The sequence below is a fragment of the Macrobrachium rosenbergii genome, chromosome 23, assembly GCF_040412425.1.
Source record: "Macrobrachium rosenbergii isolate ZJJX-2024 chromosome 23, ASM4041242v1, whole genome shotgun sequence".
In the NCBI taxonomy this organism is placed as follows: Eukaryota; Metazoa; Arthropoda; class Malacostraca; order Decapoda; family Palaemonidae; genus Macrobrachium; species Macrobrachium rosenbergii.
The window spans coordinates 2,258,168-2,275,840 of record NC_089763.1 but is presented as its reverse complement, the minus strand read 5'-3'; the positions used below and the strand labels follow the sequence as shown (position 1 = coordinate 2,275,840).

Genomic DNA, 17,673 nt, shown 5'->3' with positions numbered 1-17,673 from the left:
GGCCTCATCTGTAGGCTTTAAATTTTCCATAGATAAAACTCAAGCAATCATGTTTTATAAAAATAAAAAGTGGAAAAAAGGTGAAGAAATAGATTTAAAAATCAGAAACCATAGTATACCAATTGGCCAAACAGCAAAATTTTTGGGATTAGTATTTGATACCCATTTGAACTGGAGAGCCCACATTACATATGTAAAATCTAAAAGTAAAAAAGCATTAAATCTAATTAGAAAACTATCGAACACTACTTGGGGAGCCGATAGACATACCCTTACTGTGCTGTATAAGGCAACAGTTCTGTCCATCATTGACTATGGAAGCGAAGTATATGGCTCGGCATCTGACACAGTTCTGAAAATGTTAGACCCTGTTCACAATGAAGGCCTTAGAATATGCTCAGGAGCCTTTAGATCATCACCAAAATCATCGTTACAAGTTGAATGTGGTGAACTGCCTTTGTCTCTCCATAGAGAGCTAGTAACAATGAAAAGTGCTTTAAGAATTCAAACTGGTGATTCTCCAACCAAAAAATTATTTGAATTAAGAGATGTATTTATAAACAACCATCCACCACCTTTCCCAATTAGAGCTAGAAGATTGTTTGAGTCGCTGAATATAAATATACAAGTGCCTGTAATAGTAAAATCACCTCCTCCCTGGACAATGAATAAAACGAGAATTTGCACACACCTCAAGTATTTATCAAAAAGTAACTCATATACAACAGAACACCATAGACAGCATACAATAGAGCATATAAACCGAAAAGGTCCACATTACGCAATATATACAGATGGATCTAAATCAGAACACGGAGTAGGATATGCTGCAGTGTCCCAAGACAAAACTTATCAGTTCTCTCTTCCTAATAATGCTTCTGTATTTACAGCAGAATTGTATGGAATTGCATCAGCTATAAAAATAATTAAAGAATCATCATTCAATAATTTTGTGATTTTCAGTGATTCAAGAAGCGCTATAGAAGCTATTCAAAGTTACAAATCAAATAATAATATAGTACAACAAATTAAATTATATCTCCATAAATTATATAATAATGGAAAAAATGTAGAAATATGTTGGATCCCTGCGCATGTAGGGATCAAAGGAAATGAAGATGCAGACAAAGCAGCTAAAGCAGCAACTCACATGACGAGATCAAATGTGAATATCCTTGTTACTGATTATGCAACTCACATAAAAATGGGTATCATAAATAAATGGCAATATATATGGGATGAAGAACCTGAAAGTAATAAACTGAAAGAAATAAAACCTAATGTTAAAAAATGGAGTTCATCATATCAGAGAGAGAGACATGCACAAGTAATTTTAACACGCCTCAGAATAGGCCATACTCATCTGACACATGGGCACTTAATGAGCAGCCCACATGGCCCGGCTCCCGAGTGCTCAGAATGCAGAGTAATAATAACGGTCAGACATGTGTTATGTGAATGTCCAAAGTATGACTGACAACGAATGTCTACTTTTGGAAATAGATCAGTGAAAGAAATTTTGTCAGAATCTTTCACATTTTCAATCATTCCAATTTTGATGTTCTTGAAGAACTGTAATTTAATTAAGAAAATATATAAATAAGTAAATAATAAAAGCATGAAAACCCTTTTAACATTTGAATTTTACAAAGAAAAGAAAAATTTTTTAAATTTTGTTTAATTTATATTCTGAATTTTAATATACCGTTTTAGTATGTATGTAAGGAAGTCTGAGTAAATGTATTTATTGTATGAGAGGATGTGCTTACATGCAGTTTTTAATTTCATTTTAATTAATTCATCTTTGTATCGGATGATCTATTGGGTCCTAGCGCTTGACTTCAGGACTTGACCTAGTATTTTAATCAAATCCTTCGGGCCAGCCCTATGAGAGCTGAAAGTCAGCTCAGTGGTCTGGTTAAACTACTTTAATAATAATATAATAATAATTCGAAGGCGAGAGGGGGATGCAGAAGATCTGTGCATCCTCGGAATGACTTTCTACCTCAGTGTCTGACATTTTTTCCTCACATCAAAACGCAAAATATGTGCTGTATTTAGTCTGTTAATGGTGTTTAGGGCTCGTCAGAAGTCAAAACTATACGCCGTGTGATTCCATCAATGACTTCTGAGTACGGTCGATGTGAATCGTAAATATCAGGACCAAACTGTTCGAGCACGCCAGAACGTTCCTGGAGGGGTATGCCGTAATTAGTCCATTAGTGGCGTGGATGTTCGCTCGAGGAAGGAGCTTTCAGAGGCCTAGACTTTTGTTGCCGTGTGGTTCTGTTAAAGGCTCTCTGAAGGTAAAGCGGCCATAGTGAGTCCGTTAATGGTGAAGCCAAAACTGCTGTGTTTACCGTCACTCCTCAAATTACCAGTTGTGAGGACAAAAAGGTCGAACTGTTTATTAACCGATTTATTCACCTGGTCTAAAATATACATGGCAGAGTGCGGACAGAAACGTAGTGCCCGACCTCCGATTGCCATGACCCGCACTCTGAGCAATTTTTGTTTGTTGACAGTCAAACAAATGGCAATTTTAAGAGACATACCATACATACAATGATAAAATATATACTGTATTAGCAGAAAGGCCAGAAAATTCTACATATGAATGTTTACATGAAATTCTTGACATGTTAATAAGTGTGATGCATGAACGTGATTGATGCGAAATGAAGAGACGTCTGACGTCTTTACAAGACTATGTCTGTTTTGAGTTACCATACAACTTGTCTAACAACCGGATTGCTACATATCATAGTTCTCCGTGGTGCACTCAACAAATTTATTAATCTAAGTGGATCGCCTTCTAGCATGCTAAATAGGTGTGTGAAGCTGGTGATCGGATTTAGTTCAGAATGATTTTGCACATAGACATCGAAAAGCTATTTGAATATTGCGTACTCACTCATATCCCCTTTAAAGACAGGTAATTTAATCTCTTAATTTCCCTTGAGACAGTTGATAAGTCTGGGAAAGCTGTGAGTTGCTAAAGGCGCTCTTCAGGCAGCTCCAGCCTTGCTGAGTGTATTGCACACGTCTTCTTTAGAGACATCCTCCAACTTAACACCAGACTTAAAAATGTTGGTAAGTTCATCACGATCTTGGTCGATCTTTTTAACGAGATCCCGATACGTCTCTACAGGTTGAGTCCGTAATAGTTCTCATTTGGACTCTGACATAATTACCAAGGAGAGTTATAAGAGCTGCCATCTTGACTGAGTTATAGTTACGCACTCTGGCACTGCAAATCTCTGTGGTTATGTTAAGACGATTACTTGCTGGGTAGTCTCGCAATTCGCACTGCAGATCACCAGTGTTCAACGGGTTGGGCTCGTCCACTGCTAGGTCGTTGTCCCCAATGCATAAGACAACGAAATCATATCTGGGCTACGTGTCCAGAATTCCCTGGAATGGCATAGCCTAGCCACGCGTGTCCTGGCTCGTTACCTAAGTAACCACCGTCAAAGGACCAAATGTCGAGAATTTTTCCCAACGATAACTCGGTTAACACTGATTCACTGCCCGCTGTTCTGGGCTAAGTTACCAACTCAATAGATTGTGGCTTCGAAACAGCACAACAAAACGGTGGCTACACCAAACATGAGTCCATGTTCTGATTTTACTATAAAAATAAACACACCCATACTATATAGTACTATGTTACTATAAAAAAATTTATGCAAATTTACAATAATTTTATGTTAATTCACATTATAGGTGGGTTTAAAACAAGAACGAACTGAACACGGTACAAAGGATGAATTACTGAAATAGCAACTTGACTGAGCCTACAAATGTGGTGTCACTTCGAGACATGTTACATATCAATATAAGGCTAAGATGGGCATTGACCAAATTGAATTAAAATTACTACAATTACCTAAGTCTTTATGGTCGATTCTAACAGGACAGTCACCCACAACACACAAAAAACACATCTACCCTGCATGGTACTAGAAGAAGAGTGAGGAGGACACTTCGACTTGGCTTCTCCAAAGAGCATCCTCTCCAGAAATTTCAGGTTTTTAACTACATTACCATAAGCAAATTTCTTAGTTCGGTAACTCAAATTCAGTAAACGTGCAACACATAGTGTATTCCTCAACAAAAAAAAAGACATGTAATAAAGGAAATAGCAACATCATTTCAAATCAGAACCATCATTTAAGACCCCATAAGTCCTCCACGTCAATCATTATCCCCCATGTAAGTCATTACGTCAGCTATTTCTGATGATCTCTAAAACTGACTAGATGGAAAGTTTTGTAGGTAAAATCCTGCAGAAGATTTTGTCGACAATTATTACCCTTCATTCTCGGCCCTCTGCGATGAAGAATGGGATGGTCGAACAAACATTAAAATACCATCTTTACTCTACAACAGGTAAGAAGAAACAATAAATGCAGTTATGACACATAATACCCAAAATGGAGATGTCATAACATTAGCCTATGATTGAACATTAAGCCTTAAAAATATACATCCTGAGCACAAAGGTACTTTTACCCTTAATGTATGTATCAGGTCTGAATAATTCTTTAAAGACTGTTAAATGCACAGTAATGGACTTATTTGTACAGTACTTGAGGCCATAGGATTTAATTTTTTATCAGTTAAAGTTTTCTCTCCACCTTAACCATTTTAGTCCTAGCAATTGATAATGACAAGCCATCCACAAATAATGTGTGGAGGATATCACGGGAATTATGTAAGAAATACGATTTATTGCAAGGACAATCAGGTTGCACTTTGCGCTCTACCTTGAAATATCCTTGGTGTTTCCTTTCAGACACAGTATTGCCTGCTTTGGCTTGAAAGAAACAGCGATTAAAGAAAGAAAAAAAAAAGCATAAATAATGACAAATCTCCTCGTAGTTATAAATATTGTATTTTTTTAATGTTGTTAAGCCTCTAAGCAATGTCTTGTGTCTTTTCAAGGTAAAAAAAAAATGCATTCAGGTGATACTGAATGGATGCAAATGTTTCATAAGTGGCGGACTCAAGATGGATTAAACATTATTGGTTGTTTATTGTCAAAGTATAAATTTTGCAATGTCGCCATTTTATTTTGCACGATCTTCAAGAAGTGTTTATAAATACTTGCCGTAATACTCTAAAATTTGGGTAAGATGTGTTACTCTTTTATATTACTGAGGATATGTTTGTTTAATAAGATGCTAACTTAACTCTTAACTTAGTTATGTTTAGAAGCATATTAGTTATGATTTTCTTGAAGAGCTTACATATGTTTGTACAAAAAATATCCAAAGGTTTCTAGGTTGATGTGTTGAAACTATATAATGTTCATTTCTGTTCGTGAACAGAGTCCGGAGGTCCACAACTGGCTACCTATCCCTTTTCACCATACCATACTTATGGTCACCATAAGGAACGGGCCTATGCTGGCATATGACCAGCTTTAATCTAAAGGAAGAAGACATAATGTTCTAGTTCTCTGTAGTGTGGTGTGTGCTAGAATATACTCGTATAAGAGCTGTTGATGTTCATACAGAAACCACCCCACGCTTGGTAGCGCAGCATCTCTGTATGCAAAACAGAGTCTGGGGGTCTACAGTACCCCTTTCACGCCTTAAAACACTTACTGGCCACCATAACGCAGGGCTCCGTGCCAGCATATGCCAACTAATCAAAGAGTGACTAACTGACTGGTAGGATAGCGAGTTTTCAGTCACTAGTCATTTAGTACAGACGCATCTCAAGAGACAGACACATCTCTTTAGTGTAGCCTACTTTACCAAGGAAGAAAATATATATATAGTGTTTTTCAGTCAGTTCAAGTACATATTGTTATCATTTTGGAAGATTGGAAGAATTCAATGGTCTATGATAAATCAGCATTTTTGTCCGCAACCTAAATCCTATATAAAAAACAAGGGTTTGTATTTGTGTAGGAACAATTAAAGATTTCATCTACTCTTGGAACTGCAATATAGAAACGGCGCTGGGAGAACTAACCAAAAGGAAAAGTAATAAAACATCTCATATATCATAATTTGCACCATATGGGTTAATGAACTCAGCAGTGACTTTCAACAGGGTGATGAGGAAGATGCTACCTGGAGTTAACACGTCATCCCCAAAATGGTCAAGAATACTGCCATTTTGAGGATGATCTGTTAACTCTTACAGCAATATAGGAAGAACACATCGAGGGACCCAAGTATCTATTCCAAATCGTTGAAGCAGAAGGATACAGCAAAGTGGAATTCTTTGGACATGTCAGCAGGAACCAGGAAACATCACCACCAAAGACTAAGGCACATATAACATTAACAGGCTACTGCAAGAAGTTTGTGAGCATCTATGCATACCTTGCAGCACTCTTGGCCAAGGTAGTGAAGAAGGGACAACCGAACAAAGTGGAGTGGAAGGAACTCAACAAAAGGCATTTGATGAATTGAAGTGTTATAAAAATTAGATAGAGAGAGAGAGAGAGAGAGAGAGAGAGAGAGAGAGAGAGAACAATGATAACTTCTAGGTTGTTGTTGCTGAGAACTAAGAGGTGCTGACTGGAATAAAACTTCTTCCACGAACTCAAAACAGTGAGTGAGTATATCGCGCCCAGGGCCATAAAACCGATCATAAAATTCGGGAACTGTGGCCTCACGATTTAGCTTACTCAAGTCATGATTCAGCACCACCAAAAAGCAAACGCCAGCCATCTCTATAACCCCACCTTCAACAGGAGGCGTTTTCATGGAAATTCCAGGAAATTGGGGGATGGACAAAGTGATGTACTTCAACACCCTCCAATCAAACAGCCTAGGGAGGGATCTTTTACACCTCCTCCTAAGATCATTTCCAATCAAGTCCTCTAAGGAGAGATTTGAACCACACCCACTAAAGTCCTTCCCAATCAACTGTTTGAGGGGAGGCCTTGCAGATAAATCCTTCCAATAGGACACTGGAAGGAGGTGGAGATTGCAGATAACAAGAAACCCAGGGGTTTGAGAGGCAGGAGAGCAGCAGAAGAGGGCAGATTCGAGTTAACATCCACCAGGGAGAGTTATGTCTCCCCTTACTTTCGTGCTCCCCAAATAGACTGAGTTGAACTGTTTTAAAAAGAGTGATTTTGTTTGCCTCGCTGTAACTAAAAATTGTACTTAAACTGTAATCCACTTTCATCATTAAATCAAGAAAACTAAAAATGCTCGTCTTTATTACGCCTTTCTGAGAGGTACCAGTACTTTAAGATAATTTCCCTTCAACAATAGCAGATACAAGAATGCAGTAACGACGGAGTCTACATTTGGCGAAGTTTGCAGGTGAGAATAACAATACTTCAATCAGACGCATTACAGAAGCAAGCATTAGGAAACGCACTGATACTATAAATATTGGACTCCATTAGGACTTTCATCATGAGGAAAGATGCACTGAATGAAGTACTGAGAGACATATCCTTGCATGAGTTATCAGATTAATCAGAGGGCCTACTTTCAATTTCTTATGTAAGTAGGAACTGAAGAAGAACAAGGGCAACTGCACTGCTGAAATGGAATATATGACAATTATATTTATGGTCAAAAGGTTCCATCTGTGCTTATATGCAGTGGATTTCATGATACGACAGACCACAAGCCACTTGCGTACATCTAAAGATGCAAGATTGAAAGTCCACAGGTCATGAGGCGGGCCATGGCACTCAAGAGCTTCAAATTTCAAATGGAGAGTTTCCGGGAACACTCAACATTGGTGCAGATTACCTCAGGAGGCTAAGGTGGAAAAATGATTGGATAGTTATTCTTTAGTGGTGGGGGTTGTTAAAGTATGAAGTATATGATAGAGATATTTTTTGTAGATATCCTGAACAGTTTCAAGAGTAAGTGTCTACTACTTCTTAAATATTCGTAAATTTCATATCGATGCTTAATTGAGAATTTACTTGATTAGTAAGATGTTAGTGAAATTCATATATATATATATATATATATATATATATATATATATATATATATATATATATATATATATATATATATATATATATATATATATATATATATATATATATATATATATATATATATATATACATACATATATATATATATATATATATATATATATATATATATATATATATATATATATATATATATATATATATATATATATAAAATCATGAAGATATTACAAATGCTTGTAATATCAAATCCATTTTACCTCGGGAATATCCCCGATGAGGAATTATCATATAAGGGGAATTTATAAGTGATAAATGGACATAACTGCCGAGTCCCGTCCATTTATCACTTTAAATTCCCACTAACTGATAATTCCCAATCGGGAATATTCCATTAGGTAGCGTGGATTTGATATTAAGCGACATTTGTAGCTTCATGACTGTATATAAATCACGGTGATAAAAATGTCATATATATATATATATATATATATATATATATATATATATATATATATATATATATATATATATATATATATATATATAATGTGTATATATATGATATATATATATGTATATGTATAATATATATATATATATATATATATATATATATATATATATATATATATATATATATATATATATATATATATTCACACATATATATACAGTATATATAGTTTGCAGTAATTTCATATTTCCACTAAGTATGTTGTTGTTTTGAAGAATGTTTTTACATGCTTAAGTACCTTCTTATGGTGTTTTATTGTTAATATGTGACCCCATATTGCTTTCTTGTGTAGTTGTTTTTTTAACTGTTTAGTACCCTGAAAATGACTTTGGAATAAAAGTTGATAGTTTGGCATTTCCATTTATTTTCATGTGAGGTTTCATATATATATATATATATATATATATATATATATATATATATATATATATATATATATATATATATATATATATATATATATATATATATATATATATATATAATGTTTGTACACTAGTTTGGCTTCTATAGAAATCTGAACTGCTTGACAGACCCAGACAAAATTTTGAACACGCCATCGATGTCACTCCAGAAAGGTTTTTAACTCAAAATCAAACCCCTACCCCATGACAGACATACAAACACAGACAAAACAAATGAAATTTTCGTTTTTACATCACATTTTCCTTCAGTGTTACTGGGTTAACTCTCATATTTCTCCTGACACCCCAACTTTTATTCCATGCACTGGCATAATTATGGTTAACCTACAACAGTAAATTCAATTCCCCTATAACATAAATTTTTATCAGAATTTACGTGAATTTTGATAATTCGTGTTAACATATACTCACTGCTTGGTTGTATTGCTAAATTAAATATTTTTGACTTGGTTACAAAGCATATTTCATAGCTATAAAGCAATACACCCAAACCAGCAGGTCCAAAGATTTTCTCCATAAGCACATACACATGCCAGTTGTTCCTCATTCGTGCATGCATAGTAGCTGCTAGCTCAACTCGATGTGCAAGATGTATGATGACAGTATTTCCTTTTTCTTTATTAGTTCAAATGTGAAGTTTCTCATTAATTCGATCATTTCTTCGTTTTTACCTTCGGAATTCGTTATAGCGTCTTGATGACGTATATTATTATAAATTCAGTTGAAATGAGGTTTATGGGATGTTTTGGTAACAACACTTCACTTCACTGTTGTTACACAAGAGAAAGACCTTCTCCCCTCCCACAAACACACAAACAGACACACCTGAGTGCAAATTGTAGAATTACAATATTTTTTATTTATTGTCTTTGTTCAGTGGAGATGCTTTTTATTCTCTTCTGACATAGGAACGCAACTTTCCTTCCCAATTCCCCTTCCCTCTTACATTCATTTTTCCTCCCCCTCCCCTCCCCTTTTCAATTATTCCTCCCCTCCCCCTTCCCTTTTCCCTACCCTCTTCCCTCCCCTACCCTTATGCTATCATTCAGAGTTTTCCGGGCAGCGCCGGGTTGGTCAACTAGTATATATATATATATATATATATATATATATATATAATATATATATATATATATATATATATATATATATATATATACATATATATGTCAACCCCCTTGATTTGCATTCTCATAATTCAGAATTTTCTGTGGAACCTATCTATAAATTATTTGCAGGAAAGCTCACCCATTCACAGATTTTTTTGTAGAGCAATATTCTGTATTTTCATATTATTTTCGTGACTAAATACTGTACTGTTTGTACATATAGATTTTATGATAGAATAATGATTTACAGTACTAGTTTTCAAATATTAATAAGAAGTTTAATAAGATTAAATAATAACATTAAATAAAATAATTCTCTCTCTCTCTCTCTCTTTTCTCCCCTCCTTTCTTGGTTCTCTCTCTCTCTTTCTTACTGAGATGAGCGAATTTTTATGTATATGTAATATATATGTCTATTTGCTTTGTGTGATAAAAAATGATTTACTAATTTTCAGATATTAATATTAATGTAAACACAGGAAAACATCAATTCATTAAAGAAAATATATAGTGAATTCGTCAGATTTTAGTTCAATAAAATTTTTCCCTCGTCTTTTTCCCAGTCTTGTCTGAAAGCTTTGAGGTGAGGGGGGAGTGTGTAACCTGTCAGACATGTCAAATATCTTGACATATTGAGAGTGAAGGGTAGAAAATGTTGCCCACTCTTGGTCAAATATATGTTGCCCACTCAGTGGTCTCTCTCTCTCATGCCAAAGGTGAGAGAATGATAGATAGATAGATAGATAGATAGAAAGGGAGAGTGGTTGACAGAAAGATATACATAATATATACTGTATTATTGACATTTTAAATTGTTTAACTGATGTGAGCAACTCAGTTCATCTCTCTCTCTCTACATACATATATATTTTTAAGGGCAAAATGTTTAAGATGACTTTGAAATTACATTAATATCATTTCAAAGATTAACATTACAGTAATAGGATAATAGTTTAAGGGGTATTTGATACAGCATGCTAGTTTAAGAAATACACTCTCTCTCTCTCTCTCTCATGCCAAAAGATACTCAGAATGTGAGAGATAGATAGATAGGTAGAAAGGGAGAGTGGTTGGTACAAAGATGTGACCTCGTAAGACCTGTAAAAGGGCTACAAGTGTGTTCAAGAGTGAATTACAGCAAATCCCTCATTTAACAGCTTGCATAGTGAAGAAATCTAATCCTGGTGTGTTCGGTGAGGCCGTCCAGGCATTTCAAAGGCTTAGGGACCACGCTGAACCTTGCCATGTACTTCTGAACACTCCGCTCACTAACACCGGTCTGATTCACTATATCTTTGGTTTGAAGAACAGATTCCTTCAAAGTTACTGTCTGGATGGTAACTTCAGATGATAAGTCTTTTGTTTTGCCCATAATGAATGAACAGTGAAAATGCGGGAGAATAATAGTGCAGTCATACACATGAAATGGTATCCACAATGGCAGCCACCCTCAAACTGAATGATAATTGAGAATGTCATGCTCACTAAGGATGCGCAAATGCCACATAGCCAGTGTATTATTCTGTTTCAATTCATTCACCCTCAAAAACACCTTTTTTGGGGCCAGAATAATAAACTGGGTGGGGTTACCTGGTTTATTGTTTTGACAAGTATGGTATATATATATATATATATATATATATGTATATATATATATATATATATATATATATATATATATATATATATATATATATATATATATATATATATATATATATATATATATATATATAGAAGAAGGGAGCAGCTTAGACCAAGATCATGAGGGGGTGGGGGTCACAAAGGAGGAGCTAGGTGATTATAGGATTAAAAGTACCCAGCACACAGATATATATATATATATATATATATATATATATATATATATATATATATATATATATATATATATATATATATATATAGAATGTCATTGAATATCCAATTTGCTCCACATCGAAATAATTTAATATCAAAAGGGAATTATGGTTAAGTGGCTCATCACCTAGTGGATTTTACCCACCGAACGGCCACAGTCAGGGTGATGTGATAAAAGTTTGTATTTTTCCAAGTACCTGGTTATTACACTTACCAATCACAGAATTTAAAACTTACCTCACTGCACCCAGATACCTGAACTCTCATAACAAAAAAATACAACTGAGTACTCTAAAGGCAACAGCGATCCCTTAAAAGAATTATCAGCAATGTGAGGTATCAATATTTAAAGTTTATCAAAATTATGAGGTATCAATATATACTAAAGCTAATCAAAGGGCATCACTCCATTACTGCAACTTTAACTGTCTCCTTGGTTAGAGTTACTTCTGCAAAACTGAAGGAGCAAAACTATCTATCACTTTAGTTTATTCAAAAAGTTATTTCTACCACTGGTGGTTAATAAATGAAACACTCTTGTAAAACTTTCAGTGGAAAAATTTATTTTTAATTCAAAATCAATAAATCAAAATTTACAAGCTTGCTTTAAAGAAAAATTACTATTACTTGAAAACAAAAACTTAATTCTTAAATAAAATTATGAAACAAATTTAAATCACCAAAATGTTAATATGTAAAACAAAATTAAGTAAGTATTTTGAAAAATCTATGAGATTTTAAACACAAAATATGTAATAGTATTATATTGAAAAAGATTTGAACAAATGATTCAACTGACACCAAAAACACACAATTATACAAAACATGAAAATGAAATGTAAATGTATTAAGTTTACAAAAATAAACTCACTTTGCAAATTTAACTTCAAGTTTCAACCATGGTTAAAGAACTTGTAAAAATTACAACACTTTCACAAGCTGCAGCACAAAATATACACTTTCACAATTTCTATCAAGGTGCCTGTTACAAACACTGTTATAGAGAGAGAGAGAGAGAGAGAGAGAGAGAGAGAGAGAGAGAGAGAGAGAGAGAGAGAATGAAAATGATTTCTGTTTCCAGCCATAAGCAAGACCCCATAAAACATTCTGGATTTCCAGTTACGTGTTTTTGACTCAATCAGAAATGGTTGATGCAATCGACTCGATCAGGACATGTCTGGGATATAAATTGCGTAACCAACATGTGGTTCTCTGCAATAGTTTCTCCCAGTAATTCTCAAAAAGGCGTACGTGATGTAAAACAAAACGTTTTGGACAAAGTTTCTGATGAGATCTCAATGCGATCGATGCAATAAGCACGAGGCAATCGTTTGTCCTAACGTGAATTTTGATTACATGACCAAGTCTTCATGAGCGCCCAGGATCACATTAAAAAAATCATATGATCAACATGTTTAATAAACAAACAAAGACTGATAATTGCCCAAAATCTCGACTGTTGACGTTACTTATCACTTGAATCAAAACAAAAGCGACCCATGACTGCCCAGTCACGACGCATAATTCTCTTCCCTGCTATTACGTTATTAATTCTGAAGATTCTAAATTACTCTATTGTGAAATCTAACATATGTACATTACAACAAATGACATTTTACATTAATGACATTTTTACATAATGATCTTTATTACACAGAATACATGATAATTAGAACAGTAAATATAAAAACACTTTGGAAAGATATACTACCAACATACATAAGATTCCTCCCCCCAGAAGACTGTTTATCCCAAGTTTGGATCCAACAATTCACGATCGGATGAATAATCTGCAACTACATTGTTCTTTGCTGAAATGTGTTTCACCTTTACCTTATACGGTTGCGGGCACAACGACCACCTTGTCACTCTCTGGTCATGATTTTTCATTTTCTGTATGAATGTTAATGGGTTGTGGTCAGATAACAATAAAATGTCTTCATTCCTGGGCCTGTTCACATACACTTAAAACTTTTTCAATGCTATTATTAATGCTGTTTTTCTTTTCATTGTTGAATACATTTTCTGATATTTTTTCAACTTTGAAGACATGAAACAAACATGACATAAAATAGCACTATCATCTTGAAGTAGAACATTTCCAGTTCCACAGTTGGATGCTCAACTTACATCATAAACTTCTTATTGAAGTCTGGAGCTTGAAGTACTAGCCTTGAAGTTAAAATGGCTTTTACCATCTCAAATAATTCTTGGCATTCTGGAGTCTAAACAAACTTTGTTTTCAGACTGGTTAAATCCATCAAGGGAGCTACTATGGCTGAGAAATTCGGACAGAATCGGCGATAAAATCCAGCCATGCCCAAAAATCTTTGTAGCTGTTCCCTGGTAGTAGGGGGCAGCCTTACAGATAGCTTCTACATTAGCATCAACAGCAGTGAGAAGGCCTTTTCCAACTTCAAATCCTAGATACTGAACAGGTGCCTTTCCAATCTCACTCTTTTCTAAGTTGATAGTTAATCCCGCTTCCTGTAGTTTCTTAAACACTTTTCTTAAAATCCTCAAATTCTCTTCCCATGCTGCAGAGTAAATCACTATGTCATCAAGGTATACACCCATTCCTTCTATGGATCCAAATAGCTGATCCATCACTCGGTGGAATGTTGCAGGTGCATTCATCAGATTAAATGGCAAAACAGTGTATTGATACAGTCCAAAAGGAGCAGTGGAAGCTGACAGAAATTTAGCATTCTCATATTCAACTTAATCAAGCTTTCCTCTGCAACTATGTATCTAAGCTCTGCCTCTGCATCACTTTTCTCTTTCTTTTTTATCTCAAACACAATGTTAGCTTTCATTTCCTCTTGCCTACTTATAAATTTTGCCTCAGCTACATTTAATAATCCTTGTGCCTCTCCTAACTTTTCATCTACTTTACCAGAGTCTATCAATGCTTGGATTGCAATACATCTGATTTTTGCCTTAATTATACTACTAGATGCCTCACTGCCACAGACTAAGGCTAAAGCAAGCCACTGAGCTTTAGTCAGGTTGGATTCAGATAACTCTTGGATGGAAAGAGCTGCTAAAAATTCCTAACATTGAACAGAGCCATTTTTTCTAAGTTATTCAACTAAATAATTCACAATACAAAACAACAATATGCTCACTCTCCTACCAAAAAATCTCTGACACCACCAGTATACTGTAAATCATAAACCAGAGTGATATTTTGTTTTGTCACGAAGTGTTCCAAGCGAGACCACCGAGAGACAAGGCCTGTTCGATGTTTTGTGACATCAGCAACGGTAGTCCGAGTCGCTAGCACTGACTACCTTGCGAGACGAAAGAAATGTAAACAAAACCTCACTAACATAGACAATTTGTTGTTTACCAGTCATGGTAATAAATTAATTTACTCAATTTTTTCGTCTACACTAATTTGTGTACACCAAACAATATTAACTCGAAACACAGGTTAAGAGATTTATATGAAATACTGAACCACGGCAGCAAGAGGGGCGTCCTGACGAGCAGCTACAGAAGCGTCCAAGATAGCTGCTTGCGGAGCGTCACGCTGCAGCCGATGGAAAAGCGTCGAAACACTCAAAGAAGACGAAAATACGCCTTGAGAAAGAGGACGTGAAGCGTCCTCTTCTCTGAAGCTTCTCTAAAGCGGGCGAGAGTCCTTCCGAGAGTTCCACCCCTTGCACGGGGAGGACGCCTCGGAGGACGAGAAGCATACCTTCAGGATACGTGCACGAGCACGATCCTTGGCAGCCTGAGAAACGTCAACAGATCCTGCCGAAGGGACGCCAGATCGGTGGGAAGCCCCCGTAACCCTCTTGCGGCTTTCGACATGTCCATTCCCTGAGTCCTGGGAGTCCAACAGAGGTCCAGGCCTAGAAGCGTTATGGGGCCGATCTGAGAGGACGAGAAGCAGTCCTTCAGGATACGTGCACGCGCACGATCCTTGGCAGCCTGGGAAGCGTCAACAGGTCCTGCCGAAGGGACGCCAGATCGATGGGGGTCCGCGTAACCCTCTTGAGGCTTTCGACTTGCCCACTCCCAAAGTCCTGGGAGTCCGACAGAGGTCCAGGCCTAGAGGCATTATATGGCCGATCTGACGCCCCCTCCACTGCACTAGGGGGATCACAACACTTACTGCACTTTAAAGAGAAATCACTTTCGATTCCAGAGCACGGATGGTGTTTATAATTTGTAACGTTCCAAATTTAGTATAAGTACTGCCGAAGCAAGTACTTGACAAAAATAAATTAAGCGAAAGTATCACCTTCCGCTCCAAATTGTTGTCTTAAATTTGGATCTAATTGCTTTCCCCTCGAGAAGCTCAGGTTTACAGGAGAGGAATAAATATCCTTACTCTACTAGCACTCCTGGAGGAAGACCTCCAGATCCTATCACGCTCCAACTTGCGGATATACTCCTTGCAGCGATCATTTAATATTCACCTCGTGCATACAGTGTGAGGATCTACCGAAGTCTTCGGTAGCCTCACCTTACACTCCTTCGCACAACATACTCTGAAGCTAGCAGAACTAGAACCAGACATCATTCAAAGAGCAATCAAAGTCAAATCCAAAAAACAGTCCACAAAAGCGTATGCCAATTCACAATCCAATCACGATGCAGCCGTGATAAAAACCAAAAGTCAAATAGAATACTTAAGTGAAAAATAACGAGTTTACAAAATCCAAAGACGGAGGTACTGAAAACAGATGTTGACAGTACCGGCGACAGAGAAAATCTGAATAGAAAACGGGAATGGTTCCTGATACCCGCCTCCCAGCGGCGGGAATGGGTACTAACCAACTGGCCCCACTGCGTGTGCCGTGAGTTTTTTGAAATTCTGTCGGACTTCGGAGAATACAGCTATATATATATATCTGACAGGTAAGTCTCATGAACAAAGTTAATATTGTAACACATAAGTACATTACAACAAATGGCATTTTGCATTAATGACATTTTTACATGATCATTATTACATAGAAATACATGATAATTAGAACAGTGAATATAACACTTTGGAAAGCTATACTATCATAAGAGGTGCTAAAGAAACGAGCAGGTAAAAGTTACTGCTGATTTATTCAAGGTCCAGGCAGTTTATATAGCGGCCGACTGGCGTCGGGCCGCAGAAGACAATGGAAGCAAGGGTGACCTGAGGTCGATAACAATTAATAAATAAATACAGCGAACGAGTACAATATACAATGTAACAATAGACAGAATTAAAGTTGAGTATAATCTTGATGCCTGCGAAAGAAGAAATACACGGTACACAGTTGATGAGCAGATAAATAACTGCATACACAGTTTAAACAATTGAATTTTTACGTGACCTGGCCCGATTGCGTGACGAATTGTAGGTACAAAGAAAATGGGCCGTCATCAAAGAAAACTTGCTTAGCGAGGACTTTACAAACAACATGATCAGCAGAGACTGTACAACATGGCTTTACAAATACTCCCCCCCACAAGACGTAGGTAACGTCTGATTAATCAGCGTATCTGCTGGGGCGTTGAAGGGTGCCCCGGCTGTGCAAGGACAACGGAGGGACGTCCTGTGTGCGAGGGTGGCTGAATGTGGGTGTGGGCGGCCTTTTCCGGGGGCGGCCGTGTTTCCGCTTCTTGCGAGGGCCCAGTTGCGGCGGTGACTGCGCCGGCGGAGGTTGCAACGTGCTGACGGTTGAGTCCTCCTCCAGGAGGGCAAGCTTGACCCGGTCGATTGACACCCAGTCGCTCCTCCCGTGGAGTGTGAGCAGGAATGCCTTGCTGTTCCGCTCCAGCACGCGGAAGGGCCCCTTGTAGGGCCTGGTCAGTGGCAGGCGGACGGCGTCATCT

At 36.6% G+C, this 17,673-nt stretch overlaps 1 protein-coding gene across 5 annotated transcripts in view; it reads right to left on the bottom strand.

Annotated features, from left to right (window-relative positions):
• The window catches only part of LOC136851231 (cyclin-D-binding Myb-like transcription factor 1), a 672,051-nt gene that overhangs the window by 636,129 nt on the left and 18,249 nt on the right, over positions 1-17,673 (bottom strand). The window lies entirely within an intron of this gene.